This window comes from Mus pahari, chromosome 2 (assembly GCF_900095145.1).
Source record: "Mus pahari chromosome 2, PAHARI_EIJ_v1.1, whole genome shotgun sequence".
NCBI classification, from domain to species: domain Eukaryota; kingdom Metazoa; phylum Chordata; class Mammalia; order Rodentia; family Muridae; genus Mus; species Mus pahari.
In genome coordinates this window covers 116,063,557-116,081,073 of record NC_034591.1, presented here as the reverse complement: position 1 = coordinate 116,081,073, position 17,517 = coordinate 116,063,557, and the positions used below count along the sequence as shown (strand labels likewise).

General features: G+C 44.6%; 1 protein-coding gene across 8 annotated transcripts in view; it reads left to right on the top strand.

Annotated features, from left to right (window-relative positions):
- Positions 1-17,517, top strand: part of Foxp1 (forkhead box P1) — a 591,308-nt gene that overhangs the window by 199,150 nt on the left and 374,641 nt on the right. For all 8 annotated transcript variants that reach the window (XM_029535519.1, XM_029535518.1, XM_029535517.1 and 5 more), the window contains one exon: positions 13,106-13,201. The gene's annotated coding sequence lies outside the window, so the exon portion shown is untranslated. The remainder of the gene's footprint in view (positions 1-13,105; positions 13,202-17,517) is intronic.

Sequence of the window (17,517 nt, the reverse complement as noted above, 5' to 3'; positions counted from 1 at the left end):
ACTGTGTTAGTGGAGGTGAGCCCTTCACACATGCTCCCTGCTGAGAGCGTGTTCTGGGCTGGGATGTCAACCAAGGGAGAGTCACTCATTCCATATGTTTTCTAATTTAAAAAAAAAAAAAAAAAAAAAAAAAAAGCACACCGTCAATATTTTTTTCTTAATTGAACAGTTTGTTGAACAGACGGGTGCTTTAATTATGGTGGTCTAAATTTACACACATTGCGGTGGTATTTTGCTACATTAATTACCTTACTTGTCAAGAGTAACAGGTAATTACTACATCAACTCACCCTCCTGCAGTATATGGAAACAGAACTTTATTTGAACAGATCCAGGGAGCCAGAGTGTAGTCCCCAGCCCTTCGCTCTCTGCTGAGGGCCGATAGTATCGCTCAGCCTACTGGATGACGAAACAAAGAAGAGTGTCTCTTTCTTTGTGGCTGCCCACCTAAGATGTGTGTCCAGAGACACCGTGGGTCCTGGGAGAGGGCACACTATAAGGAACCATTGAGATCCTTGGTTGTACTCTCCCACCCCTCCAGTGTACTTCAGGGATCATGTGTGACTTCTCCAAGGCCACACAAGTGTTGCATCTGTTTCCAAACCTAGATCAGCTCTAGACTCTCCATCCTCCTCACCCCCACCATTTCCCCACTTGTGTGAAGCACAGTACATATTAATGACTTCTGTTGTGGATATTGAAAAGCCATTTGATAGGGCATACTTTAAATATTCATTCAGTCATCTTCCTTGTTTAAACTTCTAACCAATGGTGTGGCTGCCTTACAGAGCTAAAGTATTTAGCCTGCGTTCTGTCGAATTGCCAGATGTACAGCTCATCTCATCTGACTTTCTCTCCAGTGTTCCTGGTGTCAGCTTTCAGGACAGGCTGTGTTAAAGTCGCTCTCGAATGTTTTCTTAAGGGGTGAACATTTTGGAGCCGATAGGATACCCTTAGCAAAATGATGCCACTTGACCACTCCTGGCTTCCACGACTCAGAGAGGAAAGGCTCTCTCTCAGCTTGTAGGCATGGTACTGGCTGCACACAGTAACATAATGCATGCATACTGTCTGAAAAGGCTTTGTCCCCTTTCTAGTCAAACACCTGTGACAAAACTACAAACTGTGGTTAGCACAGAATACTTATAAGTGGGTTTTCAGAGCCATCCAAGGTGGAGAGGCTCAGCTTGTAACGAGTGTTGGTTCCTGCTTTTCTTCTTGCAACTTGGGCAAGGTGAGGTTGTAAAGATGTTGAGGGTTAAGAGCACCATCTTGCAGAGATCATAGGAGATGGCTTGCAGAGGCCAGAGTGCATCTCACGGAGGTTGCTCTCAGAATGAACAAAGGAGGATTGATTTTCTCCAGTCAGCCCACTTCAGTTTCTGTAGTTTCTGCCTGGTCTCATGTCATTGTAAATCACTCCGAAGCTTGTCATCTGTTCTAGCTTCACGTAATTGGCTTAGTAAGTAATGCATTGATTCTGCAGCTGTCTGTCTGTCCATCCAGTGTCTGCTGTTTGGCAGGCATCCTTCTGTTTCTGACAGGGCAGGATGCACAGCAGCCATTTAATAGGAGGAGACAGGCAAGTGGGTGAGGTGAAGAACTGAGCCGCTTCTGTAGGGTGACAGTTCACAAAGGATGGACAGTGTGAGGAGTGTGTCTTGGAGGCCCCTCGGTCTGTTCACAGAAGGCCTCTTGGAGAAATTGATTTGATTTCAGATCTGCAGACTTAGAGTCATCTCCATGAACTCAGAGGAGGTAGACAAGCACACTCAGGCAGAGTGGGTGACTGAGGAGGAGTAGGAAAGTCCATGCGACTGAACTGGGAATGGTGGATAGAGGAGCATTAGGGTCTCGTGTACCATGACCAAGGGCTGGCTTTCCCTTCACACTGATAGATGGCTATGGGTACTGAAGACTTCCAAGTCAGGTGCTGGAAACAGCTACTGCCCAGGGAGTGACTTGCAGTTTCTGGAAGCTTCCCAGGCAGCGAAACAAGACCCTGGTATCTTGAGTGGGAACTGCTGCCCTCCACACACTCTGCTGTTTCTGACTGAAGCAGGAGTCCCCGTCATCAGTGGGGGAGGCTCTGAGAAGGGGTGAAGTGCCCCTCCATGGGAGGATGTAGTCAGCGCTTGGAGCCATCTGTATCACTGGGGTTTAGAAATGGAAATCTTCTGGCCTCCTCTTAGCTTTAGTAATCAGAAGGGGCCTAGGCACCTTCCACACATAAGGAGGCTTCCACGTGATGCCAACGAGACAGAGTTGGTGAATTGGATTGAGTTTAATGCCTGAGACATTGAGGGCTCTGGAACTCCAGTTCTTTTGAGAAGAGTGAGATTATGGAGAAGCCATTCTGATACAGGAGGAACTAGGGCTCCGGTACTTCTTTCTTGTGGCTTTGTGGAGTGAAGGAATACAAATGTACTTTTGTTTTTGTTGCAGGATAGCAAAGGTTTGTCTAAAGGAACAAGTGGGTCCCTAAGAAGGATAAATGCCATGGTAGAGGACACAACACCTCCATGGTTCTTCCATTGCTATTTTCCCAGATAATTTAGACGCACTGTTTTAGCGGGACTCATATCCTTCTCTCTGTCCGTGCAGAAGAAGTACACTGTCCCATCATGACACTTGGGTGCATGTAATAGTGTGCCTAGACTCTCTCTCACTCAGTGAATTTGAACTTGATTTGGGCCTGAGAGTCCGACCACTCAGTTATCTATTGTTTCTTTAAAAAGAAATTAAATATTTTTATTAATATTTTGTGGTTTCATATATTTTTATATTTTATCATAATCACTCCCAGATCTACCCCACCTCCCTAATCTCCCAACTTCACCCCCTTAAAAAAAAAAAACAAAAAGCAAAAAACAAAACATCAATATCCCATCAATTCCAATTCATGCTGATCATATCCATATGTGGGGCCACCCACTGTAGCATGATCTATCAGAACCACACCCTCTAGAAAACGGACTGTCCTCCCCTGAATCCCATCACCTGTCCACAGCTCCTCAATGAGCCCCTCTCCCCTGCAAACTAAAGCGATGACTGGTTTAGTCTTGTGCACGCCACAAGTGCAGCACCCTGTCCTGAGGACTCTAGTCCCTCTGATGTTGGACTCTTACAATCTCTACCTACCATGCCATTATATTTTTAACAAGTCACTCTAGAGAAAAGATGAAGAACTACTTGTGTGCTCACATGTGTCTTTTTCTTAGCGGGGCCAGTGCAGAACTCCACAATGCTTCCCTGCCATCCACACAGCCCTGTCCACCCACCCAGCTCCTAATTACCTTTAATGCCTTATAGATTATTCTTTGTGCAAAGCCTTTTCTCACCTGTATGGGGTCAAGTCTGTGTTAATCATTTCCATATGCTTTTGCTAGTGCCTCCTGGTAGATATGGAGTTGGAAGCGTAGAGACCTCATTTGTCTCAAATTTGAGCAGGTCCCACTTCTAACATAGTGTCAGCACATGGTAAAGCACTGAGGAAGTGCCTAGCCAGCCAGAAACTCAAGAGGCAGAGTTTTTTGAGTTCATGGCCAGCTTGGTCTGTAGATTGAGTTCCAGACCAGCCATGGCTGTAGACTTAGGGGAAGACAAAACCTAACCAGTGAAAAATGTTCTTGAAAACTGTCAGGGTGATGAATGGAAGCAGGACAGATGCCTTCCCTGAGAGGATTCATAGAACAGTGACATACAGTCCTGTCCTAGAAACAAAACCAGAGATGAGTGTTTCCTTCAGATAGATTCTGCTGTGGGCTCCTGTATCAAGTATGTGCTATGGTAGCTGCTTCAACAAGCAGCACGTAGGTTTTGACAGCCTAATAATAAAAGATGTGAAGGTGTTCCTGTTGTGTCCATAGACACTGACGAGCCATTGTCATGTGGATTGTGGTGTCTCTATGGCACAGGGGACTTAGGCTGTCTCCCTGTCAGTGTTGGCAGTGGTGAACCTGTGTTTGCTGACCATATCATTTGCCAGAAATGACATGCCAGGGCATGTGGCCACTGTAGCCTTCTGCTGTGGCTAGCAAGAAAGCCAAGTGGAATTAGTTGCCTTATGATGGTCCCCCTGTCAGTGTCATTTGCTCCGATTGTTGATTAAAACAAAGGTTTGTGATTTCTGTCTTGAGAGTCTACTTGTCTGGGGGATGGACAGTTCTCAGCAGTTAAGAGTATAGGCCGCTCTTCCAGAGGTCCTGGGTTCAATTCCCAGTACCAACATGGCAACTCACAACTATCTGTAACTATTCAGTCCCAGAGGATCCAACACCCTCATACAGATATATATGCAAACAAAATATCAATGCACATAAAAATAAATATGTTATATAAAAAAGATATCGTATTTGTCACTAAGTATTCTTGGCTTTTCAGGGACCAGAAAGAATGGTAGTATTTAAGCCTTTATTAATGTACTTTATTTTATAAATGTGTGCATTCATGCATGTGTGTGTGTGTCCATGTTAAGGCCAGATAAATTGGGGTATCCATCAGGTACTCATTTCCTGGATACACAATGAATTCCAGCCTGGGAGTTAGGTGAGACCCTGCCTTAAATTTTAAATAAATTAAGAGAGGGGACCTAATAAAATGGAGAGGTACCTAGTTCGGTAATGAAATTCTTATTTAACGCGATGTGCAGGGTGGTGGGTTTAACGCTAGGGAGTAGTGTGTTGTTTCCTCACTGTCCTGCTGACCAAGGTGGTTCTCAGAGTAGAATTTAAAATCTTGACCTGGCCTGCCTGCCTGTCCTCCCTCCCTCCCTTTCTCTTCCCTGCCTTGCCCCCTCCTTCTCTCAGTGAGAAGTTTCACTTGATAAGAGAGGCTAAACTGGAGGGTGTCTGCAAGGCCCTTAAATCTTGCAATCCATAGGTTTTGGAGCTCTGTTCTAAGAGCATGGGGGAGCCATGGTGAAAAGCCTACAAAAATCTTGTGAGTGGCCAGCATTATCTTGTCCAGCTGACAAGGAGTGGGGTTGAGGTCCCCTTCTTCCTTCTGCATTCAGTGTGCTTATCAATCACGAGCCTGCTATTTCTAGTTCAAAGCAAGCAGTTTATTTGGACTAAATATTTATGAAATGCCGAGCTTCGTGATCAAGATGTATTTTGTTTTTAATGAGCAAATGACTCAGAATTGTTTGAAGTTATTAAAAGACAAATGACTGTGTGCCATCATGGGAAATGGACAGAGGAGAAAGTAGAATTCTGCATTAAGCATTTTATTTATGGTCTAATCCACAAGCAATCTGATTCTTTAAACAGGATGATTTAATTTCTCTTAAAGGCTCAAAGTATAAGAATTGAATTTATTTATGGACTCTCATTAAAGGGACTTTAATGAAGTCAGGCAGTCTACCCAGTTGCTTCAAGGAAAGCTCACTGAATTCCTAAGAAGAACCAACACCGATCCATGGGAGAGGTGACACAAAGTGTCTGTCCCCAAGACACTTCCAGCCTGCTGCAAAGCCAAGTCTAGCCAAGTTTGTAAATGGCTCTTCTCAGACAAGTTTTAAAAATTGTATAGCTAGTATTTCCTTGCCTTGGACAAATCCAGAAAGCTAAAAATAGTAAATAAAAATAATCATCTAATCCGTTCTGTCGGATTAACTCTTTCTGATCTTTCCTGCAGCTTGTTTTATGTGCTTAAGGACGACTGAAGGTTAATTTCTTGCTTATTTCTGTCATGTCACAAACATCTCCATAGCTTTATTCTTACTGACTACAAAGTATCCCTTTGTCAGGCTGGACTGTGTTTACTTGCCTCTGTTCCAGTTTTGATTGATGGTTTAGGTAAAACAGAGTCCTAAGAATTTATTCATTTTCCGTCTCAAATCATCTTGTACACATCAATGTTAAAATAAAACATTAACTGTAATACAGAGTTGCATTATTTTCTCTCTGTTATGTATCTGTGTGTTGCTGTCTAAAATAACAAATAAGAAAAACAAGCCAAAGCTTTGTTGTAACAATTCTCGGTTCTCAGGGAACAATGGGGGGCGTACTGCTTGTTTTCTTTTTGTGTGTCTCGTAACTGGACATTTAGTTCTTACCTTAAAAATTGCTTTGCAAAGCACACCTCCCAAATCAAGGAAAGCAGTTTGGGTCTAATTTAAAAAGCCTTTGTGTCTGGCTTTGGAAGTCTGAGAGAATATTATTCCCCAGTTCTTAGAAGTTGTGATTCCACTTATATTTTAATATTTTATATATATATATATATATATATATATAAAGTCTCTTTAAGATTTTAAGGTACCTGTATTTCCTTAGATCAACACAGGCATTTGATCATATTAAGAGCAAGAACTTTAGGTCTTCTTATTGTTGGAAATATTGCTTACAGTGTTGTTCCAGCCAGTGATGTGGCTTGGGAACACAGGGAGAGTGGCAGAGGGAAGTGATTCTCTGCAATGTGTCAGAGTTCGCTGGAAGCTGGGTTCTGTTCTACAGCTGCCGTATCCTGAACCTTGGTCACATTGAGGCTATTCTCTTCACATCAGGAATTTATTCCTGGCAGCCAGAGATCCTGCATGAAAATGCCAATCAGAGTTAGAGGAAATCTTGTGTGTTATGAGTGTATGGATGGATATGCAAAATACTCAGCTTTAAGGCAGAAATGAGCAAATCGTGGCACTTGGACCAAACCTCCTCTTCTGACTTGTTTTTATCAATAAAGTTTTATTGCAAAATGGCCACACCCATTTATTTGCATTTAGTTTCTGCTTGCCTCATTACTGTGATGGTGTATTTGAGCTGTTGTTAGAGAGGGCTTATAACTGTAATCTGTCTGTCTATATCATCCATCCATCGTCTGTCCGTCCATCCATCTATCATTTGTACTGGAGATTGATTGAATCCATGTGTCACATGCTTTTCAGCCGTACTATATCTCCTGTCTCCAATCGTCCTTCTCCTCTTCTTTTAATAATTATTTTTTAAAAGCAGGGTTTCTTTTTTCTTTTTCTTTTTTTTATTGGATATTTTCTTTATTTATATTTCAAATGTTATCCCCTTTCCTGGTTTTCCCTCTGAAAAACACCCTTCCCCTATCCCCTCCCCTCTCCCCCTGCTCACCAACCCACCCACTCCAGCTTCCAGGCCCTGGCATTTCTTTATGTAGCCCTGATTGGCCTGGAACTCACAAATCCCCTCCTGCCTCTGCTTCCAGAATGCTGGATATAAAGGCATGAACTATTACACCCAACTCATTCTTAGGATTGGAATAAAATATATGCCTTCAATATATTAACAGTATGGATATAGAAAATGATTAATTCCCAAGAGCCTCAATAGATACTTGTTTTGCTCTGAAATGGTCTTTTAATAATCACCTAGAACATTTAAAATCCCTCCCCCTTGTTTCCTGCTTCTCCTAGCCTCTGTATCTGGTTGGTCCTGACCATTTCTGCCTTCGCAGCTGAAGACTTCCCCTCCTGTTGTAGTGGAAGTGATATTTGAATTAGGGAGATGCCATTGGGTGGTTTTTGTTTTCCTTAAAGCAATTTGAATGTTATTATCAGGATTATGTATGTTCTCTATAAGTTTTTCTATGGAATGCAGGGGTGAACTCAGCTGGGCGCACAGCTCGAGCAGCTGTGCGGGGCAGGTGCTTGCATTGGACTCCTGAGAGGCTCTATATTTTCATCCACATGAGGGGAAGCACATTAACTCACTGGCTTATGTAAAGATTAGGTGAGGTAAGGCATGCCTGGTACAGTTTAAGACTATGGTGGCTATTGGTTCTTCCTCCCGTCCTGTCCTCAGTTTGGCCAGAGGAGTTATTAACAGGGACTGTGGTGTATCCTTAGGGGCTCTCACCTGCTTGTGCTTTGGCATTTGGTAGAGCTTTCCATACATAGAGTTGTCCAGAGATGGAAGGTGAAGCCCAGGAGATATTGTACCTGTGTTGCAATAAAATACTAGACCAGTGGGGGGTGGGGCGAGGGTAACAAGTGCAAGGCTCTGGGTTTCGTGCTCACCAGTGAGAGTGGAGATGAAAATTTAGGGGCTGACAGGGAAGGAGGGCAGACAAAAATAAATAAATAAAGAGCTGGTAGGACAGTGTATGTGTAGCATATGGAAGACCTATAGTTTAGAGCTCACGGGGAAGAGAGAAGGGAGAAGGAAGAAAAGAAGGAGGGAGATAGAAAAGGAGAGGGGGAAATGAGGAAGAGTAAAAGGGAAGGAAGGGAGAGGGGAGGGAAATGGAGTGAAAGTAGGCTTGGAAATATAGATGGACGGATGGACAAATGGACGAATGGACGGACGGACAGACAGACGGGTGGGTGAGTGGATGGATGGGTAGGTGGGTGGATAGATGGATGGATGGATGGATGGATGGATGGGTGGGTGGGTGGATGGATGGACAGACATGAATCATACAAGTAAGTTCAGAGAGATAGTACAGCACCAGACTTACTATTGTTAGAAGCTAGAATGAAGAAATAAGAAGAGGAGTGAGCACTGCTGATGGTGGTCACAGAGGGAGCGGGCACTGCTGATGGTGGTCATAGAGGGAGCGGGCACTGCTGATGGTGGTTAGGTCACAGAAGAGGTTTCCCTCAGAGCTTTCTGCTTCACAGGTACCCTGAGGTTGGCACTGGTTCTGAGGGCAGAGTCACTGGTCAAGGCTCTGCTCTGTGTGTCCTGCCTGTCATGGTTTCAGTTTAAGACACCCTATAAAGCTCTGTGGGTCCTTTTAGGGCCCTGGGTTTAAGATATCCTGTAATACTACTCCCCTTAGATGATAGGAAGTCCCACTGGGTCTCTGGACCCTCAATCATGAGGGGACGTAGGCATCAGAGTCAGAAGGAAGTAAGTGCATCCTACCTTGGCACGTTTAGTCAGGACTTGGTGGCAAGTACCCTCACAGCTGCGAGGGGACAGGGCATCCAGTGCAGCTCTCTGCTTAGAGAGAAGGAGAACTGGATTTGACAAGCACCCAGCCACTCGTTACAGACTGACAGTGTTTTACCAGGTCATAGTGGGGCAATAACTACTTACTGGAAATGCACGCTATGGAGATGCTGACCCTCGGTGAACTGCCTGCTATAGTTGCTCATGGAAATAGCAGCCCTGGAGACAGTCAGGCTGCTCTGAACAATGGACCTAGATACTTGTTGAAATGTGCTTACAAACTAGCCAGCCGTCTAAATCTGCTTCCCACATGTTGTGCACTGTTTAGGCATCGTGACCCTTCTAAAAGTGTGGATCTATCTTGGGCAAGGATTCCAAGTGTATGTGCGCCGGCATTGCTGCATGTAATGACACTCATTCCCAAAGTGATCTATGTGGGCTCAGACTTGTTTTGCTATTTTATAAAAATCCAAAGTCATATGCGGTGTTCAGTAGAATTCTTTATCCTGAGTGGCAGACAGCGTTTGTTGAAATATTTCTTTAATTTGAATTGCACATTCTATGATGAACCACTTTGGGAGCAGTCTCCGTTTTATCATCCCTTTAATAGATGTAGGCCTACCTTTTAAAAAAGTTATTCATTTTAAATTATTATATGAATATTTCAGGATTATAATCATCATAAAATGAAAGAAAATTTGTCAGACCAAAATAGAAATTTAATTTAAGATAGAAATTGATTATAAGGTTTAGTTAGGACTAGAAACGTGCATAAAAAGGTATTTTTAAAGCCCTCCAGCTATATAGTTTTGCTATCCTTTCAGAAAAATCACAGATGTGTTTATCGATGTCCTTGGTGATCATGTTTGAGTCAGTTTAATTAAAGGCCAAACTTTTGTAAGGTTGAAAAAGCAAAGTAAGTCTTGTGTTATCCATGGAGAAATGAACTTAAAAATCTATACTCAGAGTACCCAGCTTACTGTCACCAAGAAAACAACAAATGCAGGGAAAGACAAATCCTAATACACTGACCCAGCCACGCCCTGAAGGATCCCAGGCCTGTCAGAGATACTTACACACCCAGGTCTGTTCCTCCTCTATACACAGCAGTCCAGACACAGAACCTGCCCGGGTACAGAGCAGAGGTCAAGGGAAGACAATGTGGTATACAGGCACAATGGAGTTCTAGTTTTCTGTTAAAAAACAAAACAAAACAAAACAACAACAAAAACAAAACCATGTCATGTACAGGGAAAGGATCTGAGCTCGGGGTTATCCTGTTAAGTGAAAGAAGCCAGACTCAGAGGACATCAAGTTTTCTCCGGTTTGCAGAATTTAACTTCAAGTAAACAGAGGGAGGGAAGGGGAGAGCGGGGGGGGAGGCTGTTGAAGTGACCAGTTGGAAGGGAAGGGGAGCATACTTGGTGAATGTGAGCAAAGTATGTGTGTATGAAAGTGTCCTGGGGAACCCCATTATTTCCGCATATTACATGACACCCTGTTTCAAAGATGTCTAGGATTTGTACAAGGCAGATGGCACTCCTGACTGGCACTCTTGACTGTGTTGAAGTTCCAGCGGTCATGGTCAAAAAAAAAAAAAGTCATGCTGGTCTATAGGCATGCATGTGTGATTATAACATTCCCTTCTCTTTCCTTGGTATCCTTCCACCTGTCACTGGGTCCTGGGTGACATGTGAAGCAGGAAACAAGTTGACCAGGTTTGTTTTCCAGTCGGCTCTTGCTTATTTTTCTCTGGTGGCCCTTTGTTTCCATGGGGTTCAAATTTACTATTCATGAGACCCATTTTAATCAATGACCGTATCAGACAAATGGAAGCTAAGCGCTGGTTAGTATGGTGGAAATAAACATGGGCTCTCATTAATGGTGCTGTCTGAATAATGAGGTGAGCGTCGTGTCCTGAGCTACACTGAAAGCAAGCAAGCTCCTCACTGGAACGACAGGCTGACAGCTACGTCTAAGCTACAGTCATTAGTGGGCCCCGCCATCAATGTCATGGTACTGTGTCAAATTAGTTAGTGTCCCCTTAGCCGAGAAGCTGGACCTACAAATTACCCTCCCACATCCCCGGAAGCCGTGTTTGTGAAACCCACGATCAAGTGTGAGCAAATTATTAACACGGCTCATAAATTAACTAGTTTACAGGCTTATAACATTTTACAAGTCGATAATAAAGGGCCCCAAAGTTCCCCAATGGCTCTGCCCTGGTGTGAGGACCGAGATCAGCCGACTTGCCATTTGAAGTTGGTTGTTGGAAGAGGCACAGCTCCCGGGGTCTCAGTGTCAATGTTGGGTGGTATTCGCCAGGAATGCCAGCAAGTGTACTACCATTGAGGACAACATAATGAACGTCATTATCTCATTATACTGATGAGTGGATGACAGTAGTCCTTTCTCTCAGTGGCAGTCATTCCTTCAGAGATTACATCTGAATGGACACTGCTCACCCCAATGGACATTTTTTTAAAAAAAAAATATTTTTGATGGATTCTTATGCTTAGTTTGAGAAGAATAATGACCTCATAGCTTTGCTTAGAAGAACTCGGATTTGTGTGTATGTGTGTGTGTGTGTGTGTGTGTGTGTGTGTTGGCAGCATTGACGTGTGGGTAGGTGCACAGGCACACACTCACATAACCATCATTGTGTGTGAGGAGGTCAATGTTCTCATGTGCTTTCCCAGTTGTTTTCTAAGGTGGATATCTCACTGAACCTGGGGTTCACTGATTGGGCTGTGCTGGCTGGCTGGCTGCATAGACCTCTCCCACCTCTCTAGCACGGGGATTTTGTATATCTTACTGAACTCATTTTCCTTACTGCTTTCCTGACAGGCACTGGGCTGCCTGGTTCCTCTCCTAAGCCCTAGAGCAAGGATGCTCAAGCTGGTCCACCTTGAACAGTCTATGAGCTGCCAGCCTCTGGTGCCTAGGAAACAGACTAGTAAGCTGCCCAACGAAGTCTACCTGAGGTTATTTGAATCCAAAAGAGATACAGACCCAGGACGTCATCTCTGAACTCTCTTTGTTTTTTCTTGGCCACCCACATGGTTTCCTGAGACTTGTTCTCAGACTTTGAAATCATAAAACTCCACACATCTTTTCAATTCTAACTTCTCAGTTTGATTAATCTAGGAAATGGGTACAGTCATCAAATGTTACTTGAACATACTGAGCATACTGTGGGAAGAGAGGAATATATATATATATACCCTTGAAGTGCTTACACCACACCCTCATTCTGCTTCGTTTTGTTCTCCTAGAGCGTTTGTTCCTTCTGTAGGCTCCACAGCAGTGGAGATGGTATGGTCACCTCAAGGTTTCATGGGAGCCTTTGACAGGCGGCTATTCTGACATATTCAGCAATTGCTCAAAGGGGAATTGAACCCACTCAGTAAATATTATACTCATATCTCAGCTCATATACCCATAGCTTCAGGACACAGACGTGTCATGGGAGGCAAGTCTGTGGCCTGGCCTCTACTGGCCTATGGAGACAGTGTGTCTGGTTCATGAGCAAACAGCTCACCTGCATTTTCAGGGGACCTGTGTCAAGAGGGTGTGTGTTTCCTCCTGGCCTCTTCTCCAGCATATCTGAAGCCAGATTAATGGACCCAAACCTGAAGTAAAGTCTTTGTTTTGCATGAGTGTTTCTTCTTGCTTGTATTTCCCAGAACCTATGAGCATTATAATTCAGATTGCATCCTAAGAATGTGGCTGGAGAGATGGCTCTGTCTGAACAATGCTTGTTCCGTGAGATGAGACCATGCATTCATAGCCCTAGCACTCTCATGAAACAGTGGCATGTGTCCTTCAACCCAGGGCTGATGAGACAGAGGCAGTTGGATGCCTGAAGCTTGCGAGCCAATTAGTCTAGCCAAATGGGTAAGCACCAGGTTCAGTAAGAGACCCCATCCCAAAATAGTGTGCAGACCTGATGGAGGGGGTTGTCTCACTCTGACCTCTGTCCTCCATGCACATGCACACCTGTATATATGTGCGTACGAGTATATACACACACCAAAATAAAAGAAGACACCAATGAACACATAAGGGAACCAGACTACATTAGGGAATATCTCTGCTCTTGAGAGCCACAGTTGTGCTTGGTTTTCATCTTCCTGACTCTAGCAGAGAAGGGGGACTTAGGGCTAAGTTCGTGTGTGAAGAAAACAGCTCTGTGAAGCGGCCAGAGTCCCTTACCCTAACCCTTCTCTCCTTCTTCCTCCCAGGCTCCTTCTGTGTGCTGCAGTCTTGTGGCGTTCTGCAGGCCCCCTGCCAGTGACCCCCAGGCTTTTTATGGCTGTGAGACTTATTAAAAGCTCAGGGTAAGTGACCAATATCTGTGTTACCAAAGAGTAGAAAGAAAATTGGGGTCCACTTGCTCTAGGATCAGGCAAGAGTCCCAAAGTTGGCAGGTACGGGTATGCTGCCACTTTCTGTGACAGTTGTAGAGTTGTACCTACAGATCCCTTTGGGGTTGGAGATGAGAGCTCAGTGGTGCAGCACTTGCCTTGCCAGCACGATGGCCTGAGATCATTCCTATGCATAAACAACAATAAAATCCAGGCGTTTGCTTCTCATCGCAGCTCTGAGGAGGCAGACAGGTGAATCCCGAGGCTTTCTGGCCAGCCAGCCTGGCCTCCTTAGTGAGTTCCAGGTCTCAGTTAAAGACCCTGCCTCACAAAACAAGGTAAATGACCCCTGAGAAATGACATCCTTGGCCTCCACACATATCCACAGATGCACATGTATATCTGTACAAACACGAACATGTATGATGGACACACACAATTCCCACTCCAAACAGAGTGAACTAAAGAGAATCCCATTTGTGCCTGATTGTGGGCCATAGTTGCAGGAAGATGTCCAAATGCTGAGATGGCTCACATTGTTTCAAAGGGACCAGAGAGTGATTCTCATCCTCCTCCTGGGCCATGGTGTCTTTTGCAGTTAAGCACCTCTGCTATTGATTAGCAGAATTAGCCATAGGTACTTGAAAAAGGAAATGGGTGAGGTCCCTCTATTCCCATGGACCCAAGTAGTCATTGAGCTATTTTGACCCAGGTTTTGCTCCGGTATCCTCTGGTTTATCAAGTTTGGGGTACTGTCCCTGAACCTGACAGCTCATGGGGTACTAGTGACTCTGACCTTGAGCAAACTGAATGTGGAAGAATTGAGGATTTGAAATACCTGCCCTTCTGCCTTGGCAGGGGAGCTGCCCAGGTGAAGCAGGGTGGGCCAGATGTGAAAGGCTTCCTTCCATGAGAGGAAAGAAAGCTCTCCTGTCGTCTCTCTGGCTCCCCAGTCACCTTCAGTGTCATTAGCCAACTAACCCAGGGTGGTGGAATGTTCTTTTATTTTGTGAGTCATATGGTTTCTGAGCTCCAACTGTGTTACATTTGATGGACATGCTGTTGAAATATCTCTTTAGTATCAAATATGGATGAAGGGATACATGGGTAGATTATGGCAGGCTAAAGATCAAATGCCAATGAAGAGTGATTAAATTTCCTTTAATCATCAGAATCTGAGAGGGCTTTAAGATCTTCCACCTTTAATATAGGCCTTAATAAATAATAATGCTTTGAATGGCTGCAGTATGTTTGAATTTCACAAGTCTTGCATGTCAAAACATATAGACAGGCTCAGCAAATACGGTTCTCTGGACTAGTAGTGCTAATTAAGAAGGGAGGTCAGGGTTAAACAAACAGCTTTGAGAATAGAGAGTGGGAATAATAAACCCAGTTTGAGGATTTTCTAGGGGTTTTGTCCTCATAGAAAATGAATGGGCGGTTCTGTTTCGCTGTATTATTTGCAAATGGCTCTCCTAACAGATGCGTCTGTGGGTACCTGGAGAGTAGTTTGTGCCTTCTCCCTTTCTGCTCTGCTTGCTCATGACTGTTAGTTCTTTCTGTGGTGGCTGCTGGATGGTTTGTAAATCCTGCAAGGAAGAGACGGGGCCTCAGGAAATGGAATTGGTCCTTCCAACAGGGCTCTCTTTGCACAGCTTTCCTGAAGCCTCACTTGGGACTTCAGCTCCCTTTCTCTGGATTCCTGAGAGATGCAGCCTCGGCTGTAGGAAATGTGGTGCTCCCGAGGGATGGAAAGCAGGAGAGTTGCACAGGTGCTGAGCTGCATGTGTGATTCCTTACACCAGGCTCTTTGGGGGACCCCGGTGGCCCTGGGTCTTGTTTGAGTTACTCTGTGGTAACATTTCAGTCCGCCTGATTCTTAGCAGAGACACACACATCTCAGCAAACTCTCGAGGCTCTCCGTATTTCTTACAGTGCCATGCCGAGTCTTAGAATTGTGAGGATTTTTTTTTTCTCCTGTAGAGAGGTGTAAACCAACATTTAAAGTCTTGGATATACAGAGGAGTGTTCCTTACTGTGGTTCTGAGGTTTTTGGTCCAGGTTAAGTGTCAACATGGCATCCCAATGACAAGGCCAATTCGTACTCAGTGGTGCTGTCCCAGTGTCTGTGAGTAACAGGACCACAGGCACTGCTTTTTCCTGTCCTAGTAGACTTGATGTAACAACCCATCTCTCTTCATTCCCTCCCATTGGCTGTGGTGCATGTCAGCTGATCCCTTCTTACTTTCAGGTGACAAGTGACTTTCCCCCATATACATTTTCTGCTTCAGACTGGCTTGTATGTTCTTTCTGTGGCACAACGAACAGGATGAAACTTGCCTGGGAACTATGGAACACTCTCCTTGTCTCCCAGCCTGTGAGAGAGCTTGGCCGCTACAGCAGCTGTGGAAACAGCCTTGCTGTCACACCTGCTGTGGACACAGGACAGCAATGTCACCACACTGTGTGTGCTGATATTAGATTGACTTAGACTCAGGTCTTATTTTTCTAAGTTGTCAGCTGAGCATCTCTTAGTAGACCAGATGGATCATTTAACAGCCTAGAGTTCCAACTGTCTCATCTGTAAAGAAGGTATGAGTCTGGTAGTTACTGGAGAATCAGCAAGATGATTCAGGAAAAGAGCTCAGTACAGATTTTGGTCCTTAGCTGAGGCCATCAGTGTGCGAAGCACTTCCATGGGAATGTTGAAACCTGTCATCCTATGGTGGGGTTGTGGTAATTGTCTGCCTGACAGAACATGCACTTTCCACAGTCCAGCACTTGGTGCCAGGTTTCCTTTACATATACATTCAACTTTGGGAGGTGGCCCTGATGCCTGTATCCCTTTTCTTCCGTGCCTCAGTTTCTATATGTGAGGTGAGGTAGAGGTATTAGTGGTTGTTGCTATAATATAGAGATGGTTCATGCCCAGTGCTCTGTGCCCACGGCCTAGAACACAGCTATCAATCAGAAAGGCCAGCAAGGGCTTCTGGGATATTCTCTGAGAGATGTTATCTTTAGCTTTCTTATTTTTTCAGTTCAGAGTTTTGCTTATTCTTCCCTCCCTCCCCCTCCTCTCTCTGGGGTGTGTGTGTGTGTGTGTGTGTGTGTGTGTGTGTGTGTGTGTGTGTGTATAGCTCAGGCTAGCTGTATGCTGGACATCCTCCAGCCTCAGCCTCCACAGCACTGGAATTACCAGCATGCACAGCAAGCCCCCGCTATACTGTTCATTTTGAAGGTGACAAGGATGGTCGAGAGACTTGATTCCTAGTGGTGTTTGCATGTTCGTTCGTGTTTCATGCATTATATGAACTGTAAAATAGAAAGCAAGAAAGAATGGGCTGGGGCTGGAGGGATGGCTCAGAGGATAAGGACACTGACTGCTCTTCTAGAGGTCCTGAGTTTAATTTCCAGCAACCACATGGTGGCTCACAGCCATCTGTAAATGGATCCGATGCTTTCTTCTGGTGCGTCTGAAGACAGAGACAGTGTACTAATATACATAGAATGAATAAATCTTGAATAAAGTCTTAAATAAATTCTTGTAGTGTAAGAACACTTGGTTCAACCATGAGGACAGATCTGCATTCAGATCCCTGGAGACATGTAACATGCTAGGCATGGCCTTTTATATCTGCTCCCCTGGTACTGGGGCTTGCTAGTCACTGAGTTCTGCTCCTAACATGACAAGATCCAAGTTTATCGAGAAACTCTGTTTTAAGGGGATAAGGCAGAGAATTAAAAGAGTACTGATTGCCTATCTCTTGCCTCCACGTGTGTGCGTGGGAGAGTTGCATCTCTGTCCCCTAATTCACACACACACACACACACACACACACACACACACACACACACACACACGCACGCACGCACGCACCACAAACATGCAGACAACACAGTGTGGAAGCAAGGGTAATCTGTTTTCTGAGTGCTGACTGTTGGATATCTGTGCTTTGTCTCAGACCCTACAGGGTCCTCATGTCCAACACAGCAGCAGCACATGGTTGGAGCCCAAACCATTTCTCCAGAACCTTGGCAAAGGGGTGTGCATGGCGCTGAGTCCCACCTTTGGCCATTACCCTAGGGATTAATTTTCCCAGTGTTAGTCAGAGCTGGTTTGATCTGCCTGGCAGAAGGCGGCATCTTGTAGTAGTAGAAACCCTTCTCGGCTGTTAAATGCACAGTTGACCTGTCAGCCCAAGTCTTCGTGTTCTTACCTTTTGATGGAAAACTTACATTTGCCTAGCTGGGAAGAGTTAGCTATAAATATCCATCACTGTTAGCACCTT